General features: G+C 36.1%; 1 protein-coding gene across 2 annotated transcripts in view; it reads right to left on the bottom strand.

Moving 5' to 3' along the window:
• SEMA3A (semaphorin 3A) overlaps nt 1-26,054 on the bottom strand; it is a 548,751-nt gene that overhangs the window by 476,597 nt on the left and 46,100 nt on the right. The window contains exon 2 of one of the 2 annotated variants that reach the window (XM_060414987.1): nt 24,184-24,232. The exons of the other annotated variant lie outside the window; for it this stretch is intronic. The gene's annotated coding sequence lies outside the window, so the exon portion shown is untranslated. The remainder of the gene's footprint in view (nt 1-24,183; nt 24,233-26,054) is intronic. 2 annotated transcript variants of the gene reach the window in all.

Genomic DNA, 26,054 nt, shown 5'->3' with positions numbered 1-26,054 from the left:
CTATTTTCCCAGGATATCTGCATCTACAAGACTAGCTCTCCATTGACACAGTGGCACCGATTAGCTACAACTTCTCCCAGATTTTCTTGAGGGGATGTAACTTTTATTGTCCCCAAAACTCAATTAAGGTTTAAGAAGAATATGTATTGCAGTAAGTCAGTGTATTCAAAATGTTTGAATGCATGTGCGTGTGCCTGTGTGTGGGTGTGTGTTTAGGAGAAAAAGCTAACTGTATTTCAGGACCATCAACAAAGATGGAGAGACAGTCTTCTTCCCTAAGCTATACTTGATTTCTAGAAGAGGAGAAAAATAGTAGCAAATTACTTGGAGTCTGTTTTATAATGTTGTAAGAAATTGTGACTATGAATTTCTATTTTAACAACTAAACATATTTAAGAGATAATGTAAAAAACATAGTCACTGGAGGAGAAGCTTGAGTGGGACATATTAAGACATTTTACTTTCAGGAATAACTGATCTTGGAGAGACACTAGAATGCTATCCTTGCTTGCTTGCTAATTATGATGGATGTACTGTGACTTCCATTATGGTATTTCCAAAATACCCATCAAATCAACCTTTTATATTAAACCCACTTGAAATAATAGACTACTAACATATGTACATCCATGTCTTAAAATTTTGATATTCGGGTATGATGTTATAAAGTGGGATGGGCTCAAATTCATCAAAGTTTTAAAAATTAAGAATATGTAAAAATCCCATTGAAAATCATAATTTTCCCCTAAAACGTTGATCATTTTCCTCATTTTTTTTTTTCTGTCCTGTCAACATGAAACAGCTGGATTAAGAAAGACAGTATTGTAGATCAGGCAAATTTTCTTTCTCCTTTCTTTAACCAAGAGGTCATGGACCACCTGTAAACTTGATGGATTAAATAAAACTTATGAAATTGAATCCTGGTAACAGATTGGATTCTATAAAGTAGGCACCATGTATCTCTCTCCCCATTATTCCATTCTTTTGTAATTCCTTCCTAATTCCAATGTGCATTTACTTAATATACATGATTTCTACAACATTTTTCACTTTCTTTCCTAAGAAACCCCTTGTGACTTTTCTTACTGTGCTGAGCAAACTTTGAAGCACTAGATCCTGTTTATGACAGCTCAAAATGAATGCCTTGATAAGGCTACAAAGCAAAGTAATGGCTAGAAAAGCCTACTGATGAAAAGGCTGTTAGGGAGGCAGTGCTAACCACATACATAGATCATGCAAGAGGCTACAGGAGGTCACAGGTTTTTAAGGAGTGAGGATCAAGCAGGGTCAAAATTGGTAACACTCAATTGCATAGCTGTATTCTTCTCCAGTCAACCCCAGCTGAATCTCTAATTATGACCTACACAATCAGTGCCAAAGCATTAAAGAGTGTAACTGTATTGTTCCATGGTGAGTGCTTAGCAAAAAAGCTGGAATTTGATACTTAGTCACAGTTTGCAAACAATGTGGTTGAACCACCTGAGGGGTCACATTTTTACATTCTGAGGCAATTTATTAGTAATGGTACCTGTCAGTCAGAAATCCCCCCAAAGCTCTTTCATTACTAGACATGACTTTGATATAGAAATGGTTCAAAGTAAGAGGCAAATAAAATAAGAGCTAGATCATTTACAAAGAAACATCACTAGATTCCTTTTATCCTTTCCTGATGAGCAATCTTTGTAGTTGTGCTCTAAGTGGTGTAAAGATTAGGCTGAATGGGTTATTTCAAAAGCAAGCCCATTTACTTGTCTATGAGGAATTTTGAAAGTTTCTAGCACCATGACTTCTACTTTAACTAAAAATATACAAAAGCAAACACTATAGTTGACACTTTCCTAGTCAATCATACTCCAGATAGGAATGATTCACAGTTTAGAAAGCCTGTCTAAATTAAAACAAACAAACAAACAAACAAACAAACAAAAAACTGTCCTGCACAAGGATAGCACACAGCTTTCACCCAACACACACACATATGCACTCACATACACACATATAAGTGTACCTGCATTTTATTGCAGAAAGCAAACTTCCATTTCTGATTATCAAATGTTACTTTTCTATCTTTGGAAAGAAATACCACTTTTTACAAATAGATTAAATACTTTAATGATTTTCATTTAATTAATTTGCCAAACATGATCCTGGAACTACTACTCTTTTTTATATTCCTTTCTTTCTACAGCAGACTTCCATTTAGGAACTTACTGTTTATAAATAAAACATTTTTGACATCACAGAATGTATTACCACATGTGTACAATAATGTTATTATTGCCACCTCCTATCTAAATGTCTTTGAGAATGAATGTCAGATTTTTCAAAGATTTTATGTGGGCCATTTCAAAACAATGATCAAAGGATTTAAGGTAAGAAACAGAGCATACAGTAGGAAGAAAATCCATCAAATGAAACTGCATATGTAGAGAGAAAAAACCTGAAGCAGCCTAGATTTCATTCCCTCTATTTGCTTGTATCCTACAGTAATTTTTAAAAATTAAAAATTCTGAGTCACATGATGGGTAGGACAATGTAACACAGAAGAAATAACTAAGATTTAAAAGCCATTATCACATTCTAGAATATATGATCTGTGCTTTACATCTAGTATCGCAATTAATCCTCAGTACAACCCTATGAAGTAGATATTATTATTCCAAACTTAGCAGATAAGCAAACTAGGTTCATACTGCTTCAGTAGGAATTCCTGATTCCTGACTGCTCTTTATTGAGTCTTAAAATGGTATTTATGGCTTAACCCCTACATTGTTAACCTGAGTAAGTTTTTTGACACCATTTTATAAAGTAAAATGGATACTTGTTTATTTGTTTTATATTTTTAAACATATTTTATTTTTTTTAATTTTTATTTTTACTTTATTTTACTTTACAATACTGTATTGGTTTTGCCATACATTGACATGAATCCACCACGGGTGTACATGCAATCCCAAACATGAACCCCCCTCCCACCTCCCTCCCCACAACATCCCTCTGGGTCATCCCCGTGCACCATCCCCAAGCATGCTGTATCCTGCATCAGACATAGACTGGTGATTCGATTCTTACACGATAGTATACATGTTTCAATGCCATTCTCCCAAATCATCCCACCCTCTCCCTCTCCCTCTGAGTCCAAAAGTCCTCTATACACATCTGTGTCTTTTTTGCTGTCTTGCATACAGGGTCATAATTGCCATCTTCCTAAATTCCATATATATGTGTTAGTATACTGTATTGGTGTTTTACTTTCTGGCTTACTTCACTCTGTATAATCGGCTCCAGTTTCATCCATCTCATCAGAACTGATTCAAATGTATTCTTTTTAACGGCTGAGTAATACTCCATTGTGTATATGTACCACAGCTTTCTTTTCCGTTCATCTGCTGATGGATATCTAGGTTGTTTCCATGTCCTGGCTATTATAAACAGTGCTGCGATGAACATTGGGGTACATGAGTCTCTTTCAATTCTGGTTTCCTCAGTGTGTATGCCCAGCAGTGGGATTGCTGGGTCATATGGCAGTTCTATTTGCAATTTTCTAAGGAATCTCCACACTGTTTTCCATAGTGGCTGTACTAGTTTGCATTCCCACCAACAGTGTAGGAGGGTTCCCTTTCTCCACACCCTCTCCAGCATTTATTGCTTGCAGATTTTTGGATCGCAGACATGTGTTTACCACTTTTGAAATCTGGAAGCTATGCACCTGTGTATGTATACCTATGATTCCAGTCTTGAGCTCCTTTAACCATTCTAGCACTCATAAAAATATTGACATTTTACTGCTTCCTTGGTGGCTCAATGATAAAGAATCCACCTGCCAATGCAAGAGACACGGGTTTGATCCCTGATCCACATGCTGAAGAGCAACTAAGCCCACGGGCCACAACTACTGAGCCTGAGTTCTAGATCCTGGGAGGCGCAACTACTGTGCCTGTGTGCCACACTGTTGAGGCCCATGCACCCTAGAGTCTGTGTTCCGCAACAAGAGAAGCCACTGCAACCAGAAGCCGGAGCACCACGACTAGAGAGTAAGCCCCGCTCACCACAGCTAGCGAAAAGCCCTCAAGGCAATGAAGACCCAGCACAGCCAAAAAAAAATACATTTTTAAAATGCTGACATTTTAAAAGTAAAGAATTAGTTTGGTGAATATCAGTGTAATATTGGCCTAAGCAACAATCATCCCAACAGGCTAAGTCACTGGTTAAATGTTTTTGGAGAATTTGATCTTTACAGTCTCAGAGTAATACCTCAGATAGCTTGATAAATATGTGCAATAAAATGGAATGCTATAATTCAGAAATCTCAACAGAAATCACCTTAACCACCATGCAAACAAACTTAGCACCTTGAAAAAAGAGACAAACTATCATTAAGCGAATCTGACATTATAGTAAGCATACAATATTACTTGTAGTATTCTTGTCAAAGTAGGTTAGACAATTTTATAATGGCTAAACAAACAAATCCAGATAATGGAATATCCTATAAAATAGGCAGAATTCTTTAAAAGAAAAAGTCAATATCATGAGAAACAAAACCAGCTGATGAAATGGAAGGACTATTCTTCCATATTAAAGGAAATTAGGATATGAAACTAGTCATGTATGGATGTGAGAGCTGGACTGTAAAGAAAGCTGAGCACCAAAGAATTGATGCTTTTGAACTGTGGTGTTGGAGAAGACTCTTGAGAGTCCCTTGGACTGCAGGGAGATCCAACCAGTCCATCCTGAAGGAATTGAGTCCTGAATATACATTGGAAGGACTGATGCTGAAGTAGAAACTCCAATACTTTGGCCACCTGATGCAAAGAGCTGACTCATTTGAAAAGACCCTGATTCTGGGAAAGATTGAAGGCGCGAGGAAAAGGGGACAACAGAGGATGAGATGGTTGGATGGCATCACCGACTCGATGGACATGAGTTTGAGTAAACTCGGGGAGTTGGTGATGAACAGGGAGGCGTGGTGTCCTGCAGTCCATGGGGTCGCAAAGAGTTGGAAATGATTGAGCAACTGAACTGAATTGAACTGAATTAAATTGCTATACTCAATATACCAGCAAATTTAGAAAACTCAGCAGTGGCCACAGGACTGGAAAAAGTCTGTGTTTTTTAATTTCAAGGCTGGAGTCACTGTCTGCAGTGATTTTTGGATCCCAAAGAGGGGCAATGAAAAAGAATGCTTATACTGAACAATATGCTCATTTCACATTCTAGCAAGATTATGCTCAAAATCCTTCACACTTGGCTTTAGCAGTATGTGAGTCCAGAACTTCCAGTTGTACAACCTGGGTTTAGAAAAGGCAGAGGAAACAGAGATCAAATTGCCAACATCTGTTGGATCATGGAGAGAGCAAGAGAATTCTGGAAAAACATCTACTTCTGCTTCATGAAGTATGCTAAAATCTTTGACTGTGTAGATCACAACAAACTGTGGAAAATGCTTAAGAAATGGGAGTACCAGACCACCGTACCTGTCTCCTGCGAAACCTGTATGCAGGTCAGGAAGCAGCAGTTAGAATTTTACATGGAAAAACTGACTGGTTCAAAATTGGGAAAGGAGTATGTCAAACCTCCTTGTTACCCTGCTTATTTAACTAATAAGCAGAATACATCATGTGAAATGCCAAGATGAAACAAAAACTGGAATCAAGATTGCTGGGAGAAATATCAGCAACCTCAGATATGCATATGATACCACTCTAATGGTAAAAACTGAAGAGGAACTAAAGAGCCTCTTGATGAGGACGTAATTAGTTCACTTCAGCTCAGTCACTCCGTTGTGTCCAACTCTTTATGATTCCATGGACTGTAGCACGGTAGGCTTCCCTGTCCATCACCAAATCCCATACCTTACTCAAACTCATGTCCATTTAGTCAGTGATGCCATCCAACCATCTGTTGTCCCCTTCTCCTCCTGCCTTCCCAGCATCAGGGTCTTTTCAAATGAGTCAGTTCTTTATATCAAGTGGCCAAAGTACTGCAGTTTCAACTTCAGCATCAGTCCTTCCAATGAATATTCAGAGACTGATTTTCTTTAGGATGGACTGGTTGGATCTCCTTGCAGTCCAAGGGACTCTCAAGAATCTTCTCCAACACCACAATACAAAAGCATCAATTCTTCAGCGATCACCTTTCTTTACAGTCCAACTCTCACATCCATACATGACTACTGGAAAATCCATAGCCTTGACTAGATGGACATTGGTTGGCAAAATAACGTCTTTGCTTTTTAATATGCTGTCTAGGTTGGTCATAACTTTTCTTACAAGAACAAGCATCTTTTAATTTCATGGCTGCAGTCACAATCAGCAGTGATTTTGGAGCTCAGAAAAATAAAGTCTGTCACTGTTTCCATTGTTTCCCCATCTATTTGCGATGAAGTGATGGGACCAGATGCTATGATCTTAGTTTTCTGAATGTTGAGATTTAAGCCAACTTTTTCATTCTCCTCTTTCACTTTCATCAAGAGGCTCTTTAGTTCTTTGCTTTCTGCCATAAAGGTGGTGTCATCTGCATATCTGAGGTTACTGATATTTCTCCTGGCAACCTTGATTTCAGTTTGTGCTTCATCCAGTCTAGCGTTTCTCATGATGTACCTAGATATAAATTAAATAAGCAAGGTGACAATATACAGCCTTGATGTACTCCTTTCCTAATTTGGAACAGTCTGTTCCATGTCCAGTTCTAAATGTTGCTTCTTGACCTGCATATAGGTTTCTCAGGTCAGGTGGTCTGGTATTCCCATCTCTTTCAGAATTTTCCAAAGTTTGTTGTTTCACACAGTCAAAGGCTTTGGCACAGTAAATAAAGTAGAAGTAGATGATTTTTGTGGAACTCTCTTGCTTGTTCGATGATCCAACGGATGTTGGCAATTTGATCTTGGTTCCTCTGCATTTCCAAATCCAGTTGAACATCTGGAAGTTCATGGTTCACATACTGTTGAAGGCTTGGCTTGAAGAATTTTGAGCATTACTTTGCTAGCATTGAGATGAGTACAACCGTGTGGTAATTTGAACATTATTTGGCATTGCCTTTCTTTGGGATTGGAATGAAAACTGACCTTTTCCAGTCCTGTGGCCACTACTAAGGTTTCCAAATTTGCTAGCATATTGAGTGCAGCACTTTCACAACATCATCTTTTAGGATTTGAAATAGCTCAACTGGAATTCCATCACCTCCACTAGCTTTGTTCATAGTGATGCTTCCTAAGACCCACTTGACTTTGCATTCCAGGCTGTCTCTTCTAGGTGACATATCATCGTGGTTATCTGGGCCAAGAAGATCTCTTTTGTATAGTTCGTCTGTGTATTCTTGCCACCTCTTCTTAATATCTTCTGCTTCTGTTAGACCCATACTATTTCAGTCCTTTATTGTGCCCATCTTTGCATAACATGTTCCCTTGGTATCTCTAATTTTCTTAAAGAGATCTCTAGTCTTTCCCCTTCTATTGCTTCCTCTATTTCTCTGCATTGATCACTGAGGAAGGCTTTCTCATCTCTCCTTGCTTTCTTTGGAACTCTGCATGCATATGGGTATATCTTTCATTTTCTCCTTTCCTTTTTTGTATTTTCTTTTCTCAGCTATTTATAAGGCCTCCTTGGGCAATCATTTTGCATTTTTGCATTTATTTTTCTTGGGGATGATCTTGATCCCTGCCTCCTTTCAATGTCATGAACATCTGTCCATAGTTCTTCAGGCACTTTGTCTATTAGATCTAATCCCTTGAATCTATTTGTCATTTCCCTTGTATAATCGTAAGGGATTTGATTTAGGTCACACCTGAACATTCTAGTGGTTTTTCATAGTTTCTTCAATTCAAGCCTGAATTTGGCAATAAGGAGTTCATGATCTGGCTACAGATATTTCGTGGTCTTGTTTTTGCTGACTGTATAGTTTCTCCACCTTTCCAATCTGATTTTGGTATTGACCATCTGGTGATGTCCATATGTAGAGTCTTCGCTTGTGTTGTTGGCAGAGGGTGTTTGCTGTGACGAGTGTGTTCTCTTAGTAAAACTCTGTAAGCCTCTGACCTGCTTTAATTTGTACTGCAACGACAAATTTGCCTGTTACACTGGATCATCAAAAAAGAAAGAGAGTTGCAGAAAAACATCTATTTCTGCTTTATTGACTATGCCAAAGCCTTTGACTGTGTGGATCACAATAAACTGTGGAAAATTCTTCAAGAGATGGGAATACCAGACCACCTGACCTGCCTCTTGAGAAACCTGTATGTAGGTCAGGAAGCAACAGTTAGAACTGGACATGGAACAACAGACTGGTTCCAAATAGGAATAGGAGTGTGTCAAGGCTGTATATTGTCACCCTGCTTATTTAACTTATATGCAGAGTACATCATGATAAACACTGGGCTGGAGGAAGCACAAGCTGGAACCAAGATTGCAGGGATAAATATCAATACGCTCAGATATGCAGATGACACCACCCTTATGGCAGAAAGTGAAGAACTAAAGAGCCTCTTGATGAAAGTGAAAGAGGAGAGTGAAAAAGTTGGCTTAAAGCTCAACATTCAGAAAACTAAGATCATGGCATCTGGTCCCATCACTTCATGGCCAATAGACGGGTAAACAGTGGAAACAGTGGCTGACTTTATTTTTCTAGGCTCCAAAATCACTGCAGATGGTGACTGCAGCCATGAAATTAAAAGACACTTACTCCTTGGAAGAAAAGTTATGACCAACCTAGACAGCATATTCAAAAGCAGAGATATTACTTTGCCGACTAAGGTCCGTCTATCAAGTCTATGGTTTTTCCAGTAGTCATGTATGGATGGGAGAGCTGGATTATAAAGAAAACTGAGTGCCAAAGAATTGATGCTTTTGAACTGTGGTGTTGGAGAAGACTCTTGAGAGTCCCTTGGACTGCAAGGAGATCCAACCAGTCCATCCTAAGGGAGATCAGTCCTGGGTGTTCATTGGAAGGACTAATGTTGAAGCTGAAACTCCAGTACTTTAGCCACCTGATGCCCAACAGTCTACTCATTGGAAAATACCCTGATTCTATCAAAGACCAAATGCATAAGGAGATGAGGGTGACAGAGGATGAGATTGCTTGGTGGCGTCATCAACTCAACGCACATGACTTTGGGCAAACTTTAGGAGATAGTGGAGGGCAGCGGAGCCTGTTGTGCTGTAGTCTATTGGAGTAGAAAGAGTCAGACATGACTTAGCAACTGAACAGCAACAAAATTATACATATAGATTTTCCAAACAATATAGGTAATTATAATACTTTCCAAGCAGTGAGACATTTTGCATAGGTACCATGATATTCCTATAATGGTAAAGAACAGATAGTAACTTTTTCTATGTAAAAATTGTTGTTAAAGAATAAGAATAGGTAAATCATTTATATAATGGACAACGATTAAAATTATTACAATTCTAATTATTATCATAAGTATATAAAAATGATTATGCATGTCCTTTTCAAATTAAATGGATTATTATTTAATCAGATCAGTGTGGAAATTTGTAATTCTAATTTTTTGTATATAAAATAGCAATCAGATTTCTTATTTGGTGATTTACTAAACAAAAAGGGTTATAGGATGTATACTTGGGAAATAGATTGATAAGAAGGGCTTGGTATTGGTGGATCACTCTGGTTGAAGGTACAGATCATTTGTCTCAAAACTTTCCATATTTTTCATACATGCACATAGACTCTGTGTGTGTGTGTCTGTGTGTGCGTGTGTTTTACTGTGTGTTTAAATCAACATTTCATTTTGGCACACTGTATAATATTTTCAAGATACTTATGGAGGTGAAAGTTCTAAAGGCCTACATATTTAGCTTCGCACTTCAATATCAGTTTCCAAAGAGTCAGATGATATGATGGAATTTAGCATTCATAGCTACTTTGATACAGCTATTTAGAGAATTAATTTCTCCTAAAAATCTGGCTGTCATATATCTTACAATGGGCAGCCAGCCCTAATTAGATGATATTGGGAAACATTTTTTTTGAAATTGTATTTAAATTTTATGTGTAGAAGAAAACTAAGTGCACTTAAGCTTGCCTTTTCTGCCCATGAGCACCTGAGGGGAAATTTAGTTTCCATAATTATGATTCCCTGACAGCTAATTCATCAGATAATGTTTTATGTGCTATTTAATGTTCACTAAGTCTTAGGAGTTTATTCACCTTTTAAAGTTTTTCTTTTCTGAACCAATAGCATATTTTGCCAAGCTTGGAATCTAACTATTTTTCAGAAAGCTTACACTCATTTGACAATCAGAATTCACTGAATTTGAGTTGAATTCAATGAAAGTATTTTGTTACCATTTACTTAGTCTTGTACATAGAAAATACGGAATGTATTCCAACAAATTTACAAGAAGCTAAAAATCCATTTGAATAGCAATGGTACCTATATTTGGTAAGATTGGGTTTACTATTTTTCTTCAAATTTAATCTAAGCAGTACAGAGCAATACATGAGGTCAACTTCAGGAATTATTAGCAGAAGGGAAGGTGGTAAATTCTATTAATTTAACAAGCATTCATTGATATTTACATTACAAAGATTCATGTGTATCCTGCCTTCAAAGCACTTACAGATGAGTAGCAGAGCAATATACATAAGCAAATACTTAGGCTTTCCAAGTGGCACTAGTGGAAATGAACTTGCCTGCAAATATAGGAGGCATGAGACCCCGATAAGATCCCTGGGTTGGAAGATCCCCTGGAGAAGGGCATGGCAATCCACTCCAGTATTCTTGCCTGAAGAATCTTATGGACAGAGGAATGTGGCAGGCTACAGTCCATGGGGTCACAGAGATTAGAACACGACTAAAACAACCTAGCATGCATATATTCAAAATACATTTTAAGTAAACTTACTGAACTACATGCAGAGAGCAACACAGGAGAAAGTGACTGCCTCTTTTAGAGTCAGCAGATTATACAAGACAATGTGTAGTTGTAATTGTATATTAAACAATGAATAGAAGTTTCTAAGTAGGAAAAGGAAGACTATGGATTAATTACACCAAAAAAAAAAAAAAATGCCATCAGCAGGTGCTGTCAGTGATGAAGGAGAGTGCTAATAATAGATAAGAAAAACATACTCTATATTAGTGGCAGATTTTAGTAGACAGGAAACAGAAGCCAGATCCCTAGATGTCATGTAAGTAAGTCTGGATATAGCTTAATAACAATGGAAGCCAATGAATGTCTTAACACAGAGCCACGTGACAAAATACTCGTTTTAGTTAATCAGAAGGTAAATTATTTCTGAATGCTTCTCTTATGCAAATTGGGAAAATATTAATACATTTACAATTTATTGTGACTGAATTTAAGCCACAGTTTTCTTCATCTACTTATTTCATTTCTCTGAGGAGCTAAATATGAAATTGTATGTGGACACAAAGAATAAATTACTTTTTCTGAAACTGATACTGTTTGTCCAAAAGTGATTCAGCTTACCCAAATTGTTTTAAACTGCATTTATATTAAGTTCCAATAATTCAATTCCAGGACAGGAACATAGACAAAGCAGAATCCCAGGGACTGTCATATAAAACTGCTTCTCAGCTTGATATACTTTTATTAATTATTCTTCAGAATGAAATATCACAAGGACTTTTACAAGAGACTCTCTGGAAGGTTAAGATGATTCCCAAAGGGGTCAAATGAAGAATATTATATGGTAAGCCAAAAAAGCAAGATTCAGTGGCTAATTTTCCCTGGAAGACCAGCTCCAACAAAAATAAGATGAACTGAAATAGAAATGGAAGGTGAGATTTTGTGATATTTGTGCTAATAGTTAGCTTTTATCTCTAGTATTCAAAGTAACTCCATACTTTGGCCATTCTTCTTGGCATCTTTCTTTCCAATTAAAAGTCTAGCTTAAACATAGCCTATTTACATTCGTATTGTTATTAAGATAGTTTTATCCAATATGTTTGTAGGATTGGATATAATTTTTACTTTTCTTTTAGTAGAGCATATTCAATTATTTTAATTTATAAATTTAACTTCAGAATTAACTGATGCTCTTATAGCATTAATTCTCTATTTCTAGCTCAATTTTCTTTTAATAAATGAGGAGTGTTGCTTAAAAAAGTTGAAAATAATTTTTTAAACTGGATATTGTATTACGATACATGAAAACAGAGTATGTCAGATAGTCAAAATTTTTAAACAGAAAATGCCAACAATAAAGTATCTTAAAATAAGCAGTAGTCAGATTGACAGAATAAAACAAATAGAACATTAAAAGAGTATAATGTGTTAATCAACCGAAATATTTGGCATAATCAGTAAATCTCAAGATGTTACTTTTCAAATTAATTTCTGTAATTATATACCAGTCCAGTATTGGTATTTCCACAGGCCAATGTGGCATTAACAGCTTCCCTACTAAACTCAGATGATTAAAATATATATATATAATGAAAGTTGACTTTTAACAGATGAATAATGGAAGAAAATCTTCTTTGGGAACCAAGCAATCTATGTAAATACTTCAAATTTTCAGGGACTTCTAGAAACCACAGACTATGGAGGCTGCTTTGTTAATCGAAAGGAGGTTAAGTGCTACTCTTACAGAAGTCAACAAATATGTATTGGCCATCTCTCTGTTGTGGACATAAAATAGGATGACCAAAATGAAAGTGGATACAAATACTGCACTCAAAAGAGCAGTATGTTAGAGATGACTCTGGGATAATATGTGTGTGGTATGAAACAAGATAAAAATAGTCAGAATAATATGCATTGTATGTTAGGCTGACCAAGGCAATTAGTGTTTCCAACAACTTTAAGGCATCAGACTAATGTGTTTCTGACACAACGGAATCTATAGAAGATGAAGCCTATAATTATAGTAGGTCAGCCATGGTAAATATGGCTACCATATAGTTAAAATTTCATTGGTCCATGGAACAGTAATGGGTCAAATAAATTTTCCCTAGACAGAATTTTGGGGCCAGCTTGAAATATGGGCTATTTCATTATGTGTGTCATTAAGATTGCCAGCATACCATGGGAAAGCATGCCTTTCACACTAAAAACTGAGTAACAAGTACATTTTACCAAGTCTGACTAAGGACAAAGAACATATTCCTGAATACTGCTTCTGTAGAGCAAGTAATAAGATGGTTGTTGTTGTTCATTCATTAAGTCAGGTCGAACTCCTTGTGACCCCATAGACCACAGCATGCCAGGCTTCCCTGTCCTTCACTATCTCCTGAGGTTTGCAAAACTCAAGTCCACTGAGTCAGTGGTGCTATCCAACCATCACATCCTGGCATCTGGGCCTTCAAGGAAACTCTTTATTGTCTCTGTTTAATAAGATGGTACCCATCAGAAACAGTCAAAAGTCTGAGAAACCAAAGATTGTCATCAAGGTAATGACCTATACCTTGGGGTTTCATGGTCCTTGAAGGCCTGTAAGCTTTATAGTGTTAAATTTGGTTAAAATTTAACTTAGATAAAAGTTTATTTTTTAAATCATTTTATTTATTTTACTTTTGGCTGTGCTAGGTCTTCATCGCTTCACAGACTCTTCTCTAGCTGTGGTGACTGGGGCCTTGTCATTGTGGTGGCTTTTCCTGGTGTGGAGCACAGGCTGTAGTGTACATGGGCTTCAGTAGTGGCGGCACATGGGCTCCACAGGCATGCCCCTCTAGGGCACAGGCTCAATAGTTTTGGTCTATGGGCTTAGTTGCTCCTTGGCATGTGTGATATTTCTGGATCAGATATCAAATCTGTGTCTCCTGCATTGGCAGGATTATTCTTTACACTGAACCACCAGGGAAGCCCCCAAAGTTCATTTATTTATTTTTAATTCAGATTGTAACATAGTCTTTGAAGTTTCTCCCTTACTATCATTTATGCTTTTTAAATATGCAATAAAGCAACACTTTGTAAGTATCAGTATATCTCAATTGTGCAAATTGAGGAAACTAAACTAAAGGAAACTAAAGGAAAGGGGGTTTTCTCCAGAGACTGTTGTATCAGAAGGACACAAACAGGATGGTGCTCTGGTAACCAAGTCGAAAGACTTCAATGATAAGGTGAAAACTAGGAAGACAGGATGGGAACACACTTGTTCAGGTCCCTCTTGTCAGTGGTAATTTTCCTTCCATAGGTCCCTATTAAAAAGCTTCAGAAAGACAATGATAAGAAAAATGCTTATTTTTAATAAGGATGAGGAAACTAAATACTTAGCATCAAAAACTTAAACAACTTCTACATTTAATAACTTGCCTGCTGACTCTAGGATGGACTTGGAATAATGAACATTAAAACTACCTGTATCTTAGTTGTGATTTAAAGACTTCAAGGGAAATTACAAATGGCTTTTCTTCTTCCTGTTTGTCCTTAGATGGTCAGAAATTACAGATGGTATAATACATACATAAATTCTCCTTTTCCATTCCCCTCTTTCCTTCTAAAACCAAGAATACGACACATCAGTGAAGAGGATACAGGAAGTGCATGCACGCACACACACACACACACACATACACACAAAACAGGAAAGGTTTTGGACAAGGGAAAATTCATGTGGAAACAGATGAAATTTGTCTTATTTTCATGCCTCTCTTAACTTAAGATTGTATTTCAAGAAGCAAAACTCTTTTGTTAATTTAGATTTCTGACTGCTGTGCTGGTTTTATTTAGTGTTTCTCTTGAGCATACCTAAGCCAGTGGTCTTAATTACTTTATTTTGACAACAAATACAACAAAGATGAAAATTTTTGGATTATGTCTGTATTAAAACAGAGCCATGAAAATAGATATTTCTGATGAAACTTTTCAAACAGTGATTGCCAAAGGTTAGCCATCTACAAAGAAGATTTAGATTAAGACTATATAAAGCTTGCTTGTGGAATTACCAACTGTTACAAAGTGTAAAAGGAATTAAATCTGTCAATACAAAGAGGGTTGAGATGGCAACGCATGTGAATATTTAAAAGTTGAAAAATTGCAAGTAGAAAACACAAATTAGGAAATCTGTAATATATGACACAAAATAAAAAAATGTACTTATATATACAAATATTTAGGAGCACCAAAATTAAAAGACACTTACTCCTTGGAAAAAAAGTTATGATCAACCTAGATAGCATATTCAAAAGCAGAGACATTACTTTGCTGACTAAGGTCCGTCTAGTCAAGGCTATGGTTTTTCCTGTGGTCATGTACGGATGTGAGAGTTGGACAATGAAGAAGGCTGAGCACCAAAGAATTGATGCTTTTGAACTGTGGTGTTGGAGAAGACTCTTGAGAGTCCCTTGGACTGCAAGGAGATCCAACCAGTCCATTCTGAAGGAGATCAGCCCTGGGATTTCTTTGGAAGGAATGATGCCAAAGCTGAAACTTCAGTACTTTGGCCACCTCATGCGAAGAGTTGACTCATTGGAAAAGACTCTGATGCTGGGAGGGATTGGGGGCAGGAGGAGAAGGGGACGACAGAGGATGGGATGGCTGGATGGCATCACTGACTCGATGGGCGTGAATCTGAGTGAACTCTGGGAGTTGGTGATGGACAGGTAGGCCTGGTGTGCTGCGATTCATGGGGTCACAGAGAGTCAGACACGACTGAGCGACTGAACTGAACTGAACCATGTACTTAGTAAGGGTATAAGGAAGCTAACATTGGAACAGACGTGAAAATGTTGATGTAACAGGTTGTATTTTCCAAACCCTGCTACAACATCTCACCTGGCATTCTCTTCCTAAAATATGACTTTTTTCCTTCCAGAAATATGACTGTTTCTGTCATCAAAAGTGAAGTCTAGTCTCCCATTTGTTGAATTTCAGGAGGCTTGTAACTATAGCTGAAGTAACACTATGTGATATCCAAGGTGAGGTTATTAAGGCTAAGTGGTATAGCTTCCACCTGGCATTCTTAGGACACTTGCCTTTGGTGTTCTGAGCCATTACATAAACAGAATGCATCTCTTAACGTCATCACACTATGAGCTATTCTAAACTATGGTGGGGAAACCACATGAAGAGACTCTAAGACTGCAGAGAGAGAGAAGAGGGAGAGGGTCAGCTTTAGCACTTCACTACCCTAGCTTCTGCTACCTTCTAACTGCACAAAAGATCTCATCCAGAAGTGCCCAGCCAAGCATTCCCCAAATTCCTCAATCAGGGAATCAAGACAATATACCAAGATGTGTGAAATAGAGCTCAAGCAGGACTTTGAATGAACTTTATAAATAAGAAGAAAGGTATGAAATCACTTTCTTAGGTGAAATCAACTTACCTAAGCTGTCATCATAGAAGGCTATAGAAAGAAGAGTAAATTACATCCAAAGTAAGTAGAAGAAAGAAGAGGAAAAAGTTCAGTGAAGCAAAATCTGACAAATCAAGAAGTCTAAAGTTAATACAATTAATAAATTAATGAATAGTTACTAAAGTTGTTAAACTTCTCAGCTAGACTGATCAGGAAAAGTCACAAATTAATAAACAACAGGACTAAAAGAAGAGACATCGCTATGGATCACACATTTAAAAAGGGGGGATTGTAAGAAGATTTAGTGAGGAGGGTTATACTAACACATTTGCAACTTAGATGAAATAGGTGAATTTGTGTAAAGCATAATCTACCAAAACTGACAAAAGAAGAAAGTTGAATAGCACAATTCAACTAAAGTAATTGACTTCATTATAAAAGCCTTCACACAAAGAAAACTCCAGGCCCAGATGGATACACCAGTGAGTATATTCAAACCAAGGAAGAAATGATATCTATCTATAGAAACTCTTTCATAAAATAGGAAAAGACCACAATCAAATTTATTTTATGAGGTCAACATGCCCGATATTAAAACCTGACAGGGACAGAAAGAAAAATATTGCCTATAGACTGATATCATGAACATAGAAAACACCCAAGAAAGGCATTAACAAATCTAAGGTAAAAACATGTAAAATGGTATATGCAATCCAACAAACTATTATGCAAAACTGTACAACATTCAAAAATCAATCAATGCAATTCACCTATTAGTATAATAATAGAAGAAAATTTTATGATCATATCTATACAGACTTAAAAAGCTTTTGATAAAATGCAATATTCTCATTGATCAAAACTCTCAAATTATGGTGAGAAGCAATGTTTATTAATATTATAGAGACCACTTGTGAAAATCCTATAATCAGCATCAAAATACCAGTGAAGTATTGAATATTTATGCTCTGTGATTAGGAACAATAAAAAGATGTCCACCCTTTCCAAATACATTCATCATGATCATGATCATTATCATCATCAACCATTCACCAACAACATTACATTGAAATTTTAAGCCAAATAAAAAATAGTATTAATAACAGTAAAAAATGGAAAAAAACAAGTAATACCATTTTTATTTGCAGGAAATGGGATTGTGTAGCTAGAAAGCTTTATAAAAGCTTTAAAAGAGGACAACTAGACCACCATATAAACTTAGCATAAGTGGCAGGATTCAAATTCAATATATAAAAATCAACTAAACTCTACATACTAGCAACAACTAATTTTAAAATAAATTTTTAAAATTACCACAACATTAATCATAATAATATTTAGCAGTTAAAGCTGTCAAATCCTCTTCACTGAAAACTACCGAGGATTGCTGGAAAAAAAAAAATTAAAGGAGATCTAAATGAACTGAAATTCAGTATTGTTAAAATATCCAATCTCATCAAACTGACCTACAGATTAACTGTTGTTGTTCAGTCACTCAGTCATACCAAACTCTTTGGGACTCCATGGACTGCAACATGTCAGGCTTCTCTGTTCTCCAAATCAAAATCTTATCAAGCTTTTTTTGAAGAAATAGGCATTTATACAAAAATAAAAGAAACAAAATGAGACTCTAAGAGAGAAGAACACTTTGAATTACCTAGACAATCTGATTAAAAGGCTTATGTAAAGTTGTGTTCATCAGTGCAGTGTGGTGAGGGTGGAAGGTTATACACACACACAAATGCATATCTGTGAGAGAAAAGAGTTCTAGCTAAGGAACAGTGTATGTTCAAATGTCCACTAAGGCATCAGCAGAGTTCAGTGCTAAAATCAAAGTCTATTTAATATTCTGTGTTAAAACAGGTAAAGTTTACATTGAAAAAATGAACCATGACCCTTACCTCAGAATATACAAAATAAATAATATGAGATATAAGATACAAGTAAATGTAAAAGCTAGAAAATAGAGGAAGATATTTGCAAATCTGAGACACAAATATTTTTAGATAAAATAAAAAATAAATGAATCATAAAAAATTAATTACCTGCACTTGATCAAAATTAGAAATTTCTGTTCATCCAAAATACACCACTTAAAACTAAGGACTAAGCAAGCTACACACTGGAAGGAAAATATTTACAAACATCTGACAAAATAGTCTTATCCAATATACATATGTATATTTACATATACATATATATATATAAAGATGGGAAAACAGTGGAAACAGTGTCAGACTTCATTTTGGGGCTCCAAAATCACTGCATGTGGTGATTGCAGCCATGAAATTAAAAGATGCTTACTCTTTGGAAGAAAAGTTATGACCAACCTAGATAGCATATTCAAAAGCAGAGACATTACTTTGCCGACTAAGGTCCGTCTAGTAAAGGCTATGGTTTTCCTGTGGTCATGTATGGATGCGAGAGCTGGACTGTGAAGAAGGCTGAGTGCTGAAGAATTGATACTTTTGAATTGTGGTGTTGGAGAAGACTCTTGGGAGTCCCTTGGACTGCAAGGAGATCCAACCAGTCCATTCTGAAGGAGATCAGCCCCGGGATTTCCTTGGAAGGAATGATGCTAAAGCTGAAACTCCAGTACTTTGGCCGCCTCACGTGAAGCGTTGACTCATTGGAAAATACTCTGATGCTGGAAGGGATTGGGGGCAGGAGGAGAAGGGGACGACAGAGGATGAGATGGCCGGATGTCATTACCGACTCAAAGGGACATGAGTTTTGGTTAACTCCGGGAGTTGGTGGTGGAGAGAGAGACCTGGCATGCTGCAGTTCACGGGTTCGCAAAGAGTCGGACATGACTGAGTGACTGAACTGAATGAGGCAAAAGACCTGTACTCAGAAAACTAGAAGATACTGATGAAAGAAATAAAAAGTGGCACAAACAGGTGGAGCGGCATACCATATTCTTGAATTGGAAGAATCAATATTGTCAAAATGACTATACTACCTGAAGCAATCTATAGATTCAATGAATCTCTATCAAATTACCAATGGCACTTTTCATAGAATTAGAACAAAAAAATTTGCTTTTCCATACAAATTGTAAAAAGACCCCATATGGGCAAAGCAATCTTGAGAAAGAAGAAAAGCTGGAAGGCTCAGGTTACCTGACTTCAGATTATACCACAAAGCTACAGTAATCAAAACAGTATGGTACTGGCACACAAAAAAGAAATATAAATCAATGGAATAGGATAGAAAGCCTAGAGAGAGACTCATATGACTATAGTTACCCAATTTATGACAAAGCAGGCAAGAATATACAATGGAGGAAAGACAGCCTCTTCAATAAGCAGCACTGGGAAAACTGGACAGATACATGTAAAAGAATGAAATTAGACAATTCATTAATATCATACACAAAAATAAACTCAAAACAGATTAAAGACCTAAATATAAAGCCAGACACTATAAAACACAGGAAAACATATGTAGAATACTGTTTGCCATAAATAGTAGCAAGATATTTCATGATACACCTCCTAGAGTAATGGAAATAAAAACAAAAATAAACAAGTGAGATCTAATTAAGCTTAAAGCTTTGGCACAGAAAGGAAATCATAGACAAAATGAAAAGAAAACCCAAAGAATGGAAAAAATATTTGCAAATGAAGCCATTGAAAAGGGATTAATCTCCAAAATATATAATCATCTTATGCAGCTCTATGTCCCCCAAAAAAGACCTAGTCAAAATGGACAGAAGATCTAAATAAGCATCTCTTTAAAGAAGACATACAGATGGCCTAAAAGCACATGAAAAAGTGTTCAACATGACTAATGTGGAAGCAATCTCAATGTCCATCAACGGAGGAATAAAGATGTGGTTACACGTATATAGTGGAATAATATTCAACCACAAAAAAGAACAAACTAATGCTGTTTGCAGCAACATGGATGGACCTAGAGGTTGTCATACTGAGTGAAGTCAAACACTGAAAGACAAATATCACATGATGTCACTTAGATGTGGAATCTAAGGAAAAGAGTTCAAATGAACTTATTTACAAAATAGAAGTAGAATGAGGATGTTACTTATATTACTAGGGGATAAGGGAAAGAGGGATTAATTGGGAGATTGGAACTGATATATACATACTACAATATATAAAATAGATAATTGACAAGAATCTACCATAAAGCACAGCACAGCATACTGTAACTACACTCTATAATGAACTATATGGGGAAAAGATTTTAAAAAAATGAAATGAGTGGGTATATGTATATGTAAAACAGATTCAGTTTGCTGTACATCTGAAACTAATGCAACACTGCAAATCAACTATATTTCAATAAAAAATTTTAAAAAAAGTTAAAGAGAGACCAGTCAGCATGAATGCAGCCTTCTCTACTCCTGTTAAGCTGAGTGGGTTCAGGGATGGAGTAGATGGAAAATCTGTTTTAAACATGAATGTTGTTCAGTTGCAAAGTCATGTCTGACTCTTTTGTGACTGTACCCTGTTGGGCTCTTTTATTCATGGGATTTTCCAGGCAGGAGTACTGGAGTGAGTTGCCGTTTCCTTCTCCAGAGGATCTTCCTGACCCAGGGATGGAACCTGCATTCCATTTCCTGCATTGGCAGGTAGATTCTTTACCATTGAACCATCAGGGAAGCCCCTTAAACATGAATACCCTCGGACATATATTTTTGCTAATTGATTAGAGTATACACTTAAATTATCAGAGACAAAATTACTGGGTTAAAAATATGTACAACACAAATAACATTTCTCCTAGACCAATGCAGAAACTATTTTGATTTCCTCTCAAAGCCAAATATATCTTTCGGGTGATATTTAAAATCAGGTCCATGGATAATCAAAGTCATGAAGAAAAGCCCCTGTCATCAATTCTGAATCATTCTGGAACAAATATGCCCAGCTATCACAATTAACTCTTAAATTGACTACAGATGTTTAGAGCCATAAATTATTATTGAATAGATGAAACTAAATCATTAAACTGAGATTCAGACTACTTTTCAATTGTCGTAGTGATTTTTATAGAGTATATACATTATAAAATTGATAAAAATGTGTTTATATATAATTATTTAATGCAGAAGTAGCTAAGATCTTCTGTTTAAGTCTCCACAGTCCCTGAATTTCAGTACTGCTTTAAAAATGACATGGTTTGAAAATTTAAAGCAAATTCATCTGAGCACATTTGCCTTGGCAAAATTCATGTTTGAAAATCATTGATGATCCAGTTGTATGCTGAGTTCATATTTCAATAAATAGCTCATTGGAAATAGAAACAAGTATACAGTTTTAATGTGCGCTGTCCCTCTAACCTCTTCCAAGTTAGGCAATATTAAGAAGTTGGAAATCTTGGGGGTTTCCCCTCCTTTTTGGTTTACGTAACTATATTCAGTGGGCTTCCCTGGTGACTCAGTGGTAATGAATCTGCCTGCAATGCAGGAGACATGGGTTCAGTCCCTGGGTTGGGAAGATCCTTGGAGAAGGAAATGGCAACTTACTCCAGTATTCTTGTCTGGGCAATCGCATAGACAGAGGAGCCCGGTAGACTACAGTCCATGGGGGCAACAAGAGTTGGACAGAACTTAGTGACTAAACAACCAGCACTACAACTGTGTTCAGTACCATTATATTTTTCTAAAATAAAGAAGCAGTTACAGCAGTTACATGAGAGAAACTTGTAATTTCTGTTCTTCTTCCTAATATTCCTAATTTCTAAGTAAATTTAGTAGAATTTGTTTAACTTGACATTTGCAAAGTATCTAAAATTTCCCTCTTTTATCTTTACAGTTTTAAACCTATTTTTAACCTTTTTTTTTTTTTCTTTTAATGTCTGGCTGGAGTCTGAATCAAGAGATTCCTATTAGGGCCACACTTAGGTTCCTTCCCTTTGTAAAGCTTACAAGTTCAATGTTTGGCAAAACGGAACAAGGATTTACTAAGTCAACATATGATTGTTATTTTAAGGCCAGATTTTAAGAAATAGACAGTAACTGAAAAAATTGTCTAACACAAATTCACTAGGTTGTGTTACTCTGTGTTAGTGATCTGTCATAATACTTATTTTGTAAAACAATGAAAGAGAAATTCATGAGAATCGTTACAGAGAAATGAATTCTGTTGTTTGAGAGTTGATGATGTCTACAATCCAGATAAGTGTCATACACCTTGTGAATATGTTGTGGCCCTCTGAAAGTATTTATGTGTTATTCCCAGAAGCATTCATAAAGGTAGTTTGTGGTGGCATACTTAATAATATTAATGTGGTGTTCTCCTGGCCTAGGTAAATTTCATGATAATCTCTATCCCGTTACTTTTCTCTAAACCTAGTGCTTCCTTTTTGTTACGTTGGCCAAAAAGTTTGTTCAGGTTTTTCCATATGACATTGTATGGAAAAAACCCAAAGAACCCTTTGGTCAATGCAATAATTGACCCTCAGCATGAAACATAAATAATGCTAGGTAACTATTTATCAAGAACTAGTTTAAAAAGTCTTTAAAAGCCAAAGATCATAGGAGGACACTCACAGGGCAACTATGCATTTTGCCCCTGGCACTGCTTCATGGAGTGCTGCTGATGAAAGACTGGTAGACAACAGCAATTCACCTACCTGTTTTCCCTACAGCAGCATGATGGATGCAAAGTTCATCTGTCACTGACACAGCTGTCATTTTTCTTTTTCATTTGCAACCTGCCTGAACTAGGTGTACTAGGTCACATGTCACTCTCTGTGACCATTTGTACAAGTAAACAGGGGTCTTTTCTTTCAGAAGTAAATCTATATAAACTGTTGAAATCACTTCAATCTCTTAACAATCTCTTGTTAATTTTGGAAGTTTGCACGGTAACATCCTTATAGATTTGTAGCAGATCGTTTTATGAGTGACAGATTAAAATCTTTATGTTAACCTTCTCCAAAACTCCCCAGTTTTTGCCTTATCTTTATAAAAGACAAACAAATCTGGGGAGAAAATAAAAAAATGTCCCTTTATACAGACTGAATACCTGCTGTTATACAAATTAAACAGTGAGAAGCCTGGAAGAAAGAGAGCCTCTAGATCTGGTTTCAGAGGATATTAGGGTTGGTGAGACTGTTTCAGTTTGAATGACTGGTGGACCTCATTCTAACCCTCACAGTGCAACACTACAATCTTCTGTGCAAGGTCAGGAAATGGCATACAATGGAGCCACCTGAAAGAAACATTCATCTTTCCCTAAAGGCCACACTCTCTGTATTAAATAGTCTTCCACTGTTAAGATTATCACAGTAAGGAATAATCTAGAATTTATCAAGAATAGCTGTTTGCCTTTCTTTGCAAAGAAAAAAAAAAGTGTAATAATGGATTTGCTAGTACGCCAAAGAAAGGAATGATTAAACTTGACCTGATTAGAGGACTCAATTCCAGCCACAATTTTTCTTTTAGAAGAGGGGAGGGCTGCCCTGATGACTCAGTGGTAAAGAATCCACCTGCCTCTGCAGGAAACACGGGTTCGATACCTGATCCAGGGAGATCCCATGTGCCGCAGAGCAACTCAGCCCATGGGGCACAACCATTGAGCCTGTGGTCGAGAGCCTGGGAGCCGCAACTACTGAGCCTGTGTGCTGCCGCTACTGAAGCCTGCACGCCCTAGAGCCTGTGCTCTGCACCAAGACAAGCCACTGCAGTGAGAGGCCTGGGCACTGCAACTAGAGAGTAGCTCCCGCTCTCCACAACTAGAGAAAGCCCGTGCAGCAGCAAAGACCCAGTACAGCCAAAAATAAATAATTAAACAAAATTATATAGAAAAAAGAATATGAGGGAGAAGATAATACTTGTCCTTCTTGATATTATAGTAACACTGTAAGGCAAGATAAAGAAAATCACCATAACAAAAGGGAAGCAATTGTTATGATCATTAGAGCAATTAAAAATGTATCCACAACACATGTGCACCAGTTATTTGACTTAATTCTTTCCAAGTTTACCTCAATTCTGTCCACATATATTTAAGGTGAAGAGGATCTTGAACTTTTTCTGAAAAAATAAAAGCCAAAAAAGCATACTTGTAAAAAGCATAAAGGGAACTGTGGAGACTTATTGCAGTTTGGGGAAAACATACTCTTTCTGCCTTTCTTCTGTGTTATAATTAAGTCAGGTTTTATTTACAGAAGATGTCAAGTGCCATTACAGTAAGACTTGAAAGTGTTTACTCTGTGAAATAGTCAGACATATATCAGCCATAGATAAGTTTCTGTTTGGCCTTGACTTGAAAGATACTAACTTTCAGGTGAGAGTTTAGCTCTCTTTATCTTCATCTGTTTGTTGAGTATTCATTAATTATAAGCTTCATTGTCATATCATTCTTTAAAGTAAAGATGTATGCATAAAGTAACTAAGAACCAGTTGTTTTACTTTGGGGATTCTAGGGCCTGACAGCTTCAGCTATTATAGCAAACTGAATGTTTCTAAAATAATAATATTAATTATAATTTTTAAACTCATCGTATCAATGATAGCATGATTATACTAAAAAATTTTTATAGCATGATTGCATTGAAAAAACAGAAAGCTTTTTACTGGTAATTAACAGGTATCATATTTATTCACATTGAACTTAAGATGTCTTAGGTTTTGTACAAAACATCAATAATAGAAAACACCCACAATGAAAAAAAAATCATTTACTCACACTGTAAAAGAATTATTTGACTCTGATTTTTCCTGCCATCTGGTGGCAAGATCAAAACTCAGACAATATATATTCACCATATAAACAATGAACTCTTACTTTAAATCTTTTACCATTGTCAGAGTATGCTCAAATTAATTTTATACAATCCCAGTAATGGATTCAATACTGAGTAATTATATGTATAAACCAAATAAAAAGTGATTTTAATCATATTAACAAATAGCACATGATCTTTGAAACTATTACAATACGCTTAACAAGACTTTCTCAAAAATTAACAATTTAGCTGGCATCATAGTCATATGTTGATAACACTTTTCATTTTACCACACTGAATATTCACTACAGATTTAGTGGACAGTATGATACTATATTAATTCCTTTTGAAAGAGAATTAAATTTGATTATAAAACAAAAGATATTTTTAAAGTAAGAGTATGCTAGAAACATAACAACTTTTATTCTTAATTTCTTAAATGTATATGGTAGGTTGGGACAAATATCTTTTCCTGAAGATATTTAAAAATTTCAACAGGAAGTTCAAGATAAAATAAATATAATTTTATATAAACATTGGCTACAATAATTACTTTGAATGCAATCCTTTCAAAGGAGAGTACAAAATGTATCTTAAAATAACCATTTCATTTAATATTTTACATCTTACTGAACAAGTATATTTGAAATAACAGATTCTTATAACCTCTTTAGAGACTTAAAGGTATAAGAGATGGTGTCATACGCTAAATGTTGAGTTCAGTTAGGCAATCTGAGTTAATGATAGCAACAGAAAATCAGTTCCCCACTTGAGGACAGTTTCCCCACAGGAGGACAGGTTTTTTTTTTTTTTTTAAGATATAATCTCTGAACTTGCATGGTGAGCATTTTTCTTTACAACTTGGTCTGAGGCTTCTTATCAGTATATTTGTATATAATTTAAAAGAACAATCTTAACTACTTAGAGTTTAGAACTAAATTTTGAGAATTTGCTTTTAAAAATGATAACTATAAACAACTTTAAAATGTTATGTTGTACTTCTATGAATTCCAAGACCAAACCTTCTCTTTTGTATATAGGAGAAGGAAGGATTAGAAAAAGATTTGCACCAATGTTATAACCAAAATATACTCCAACTTTCACTCTAATGAGTATTCTTCCTTACT

This window comes from Ovis aries, chromosome 4 (genome assembly GCF_016772045.2).
Source record: "Ovis aries strain OAR_USU_Benz2616 breed Rambouillet chromosome 4, ARS-UI_Ramb_v3.0, whole genome shotgun sequence".
Lineage (NCBI taxonomy): Eukaryota > Metazoa > Chordata > Mammalia > Artiodactyla > Bovidae > Ovis > Ovis aries.
Note: the sequence above shows the minus strand (reverse complement) of the source record. Positions and strands in the feature narration are given on the sequence as shown.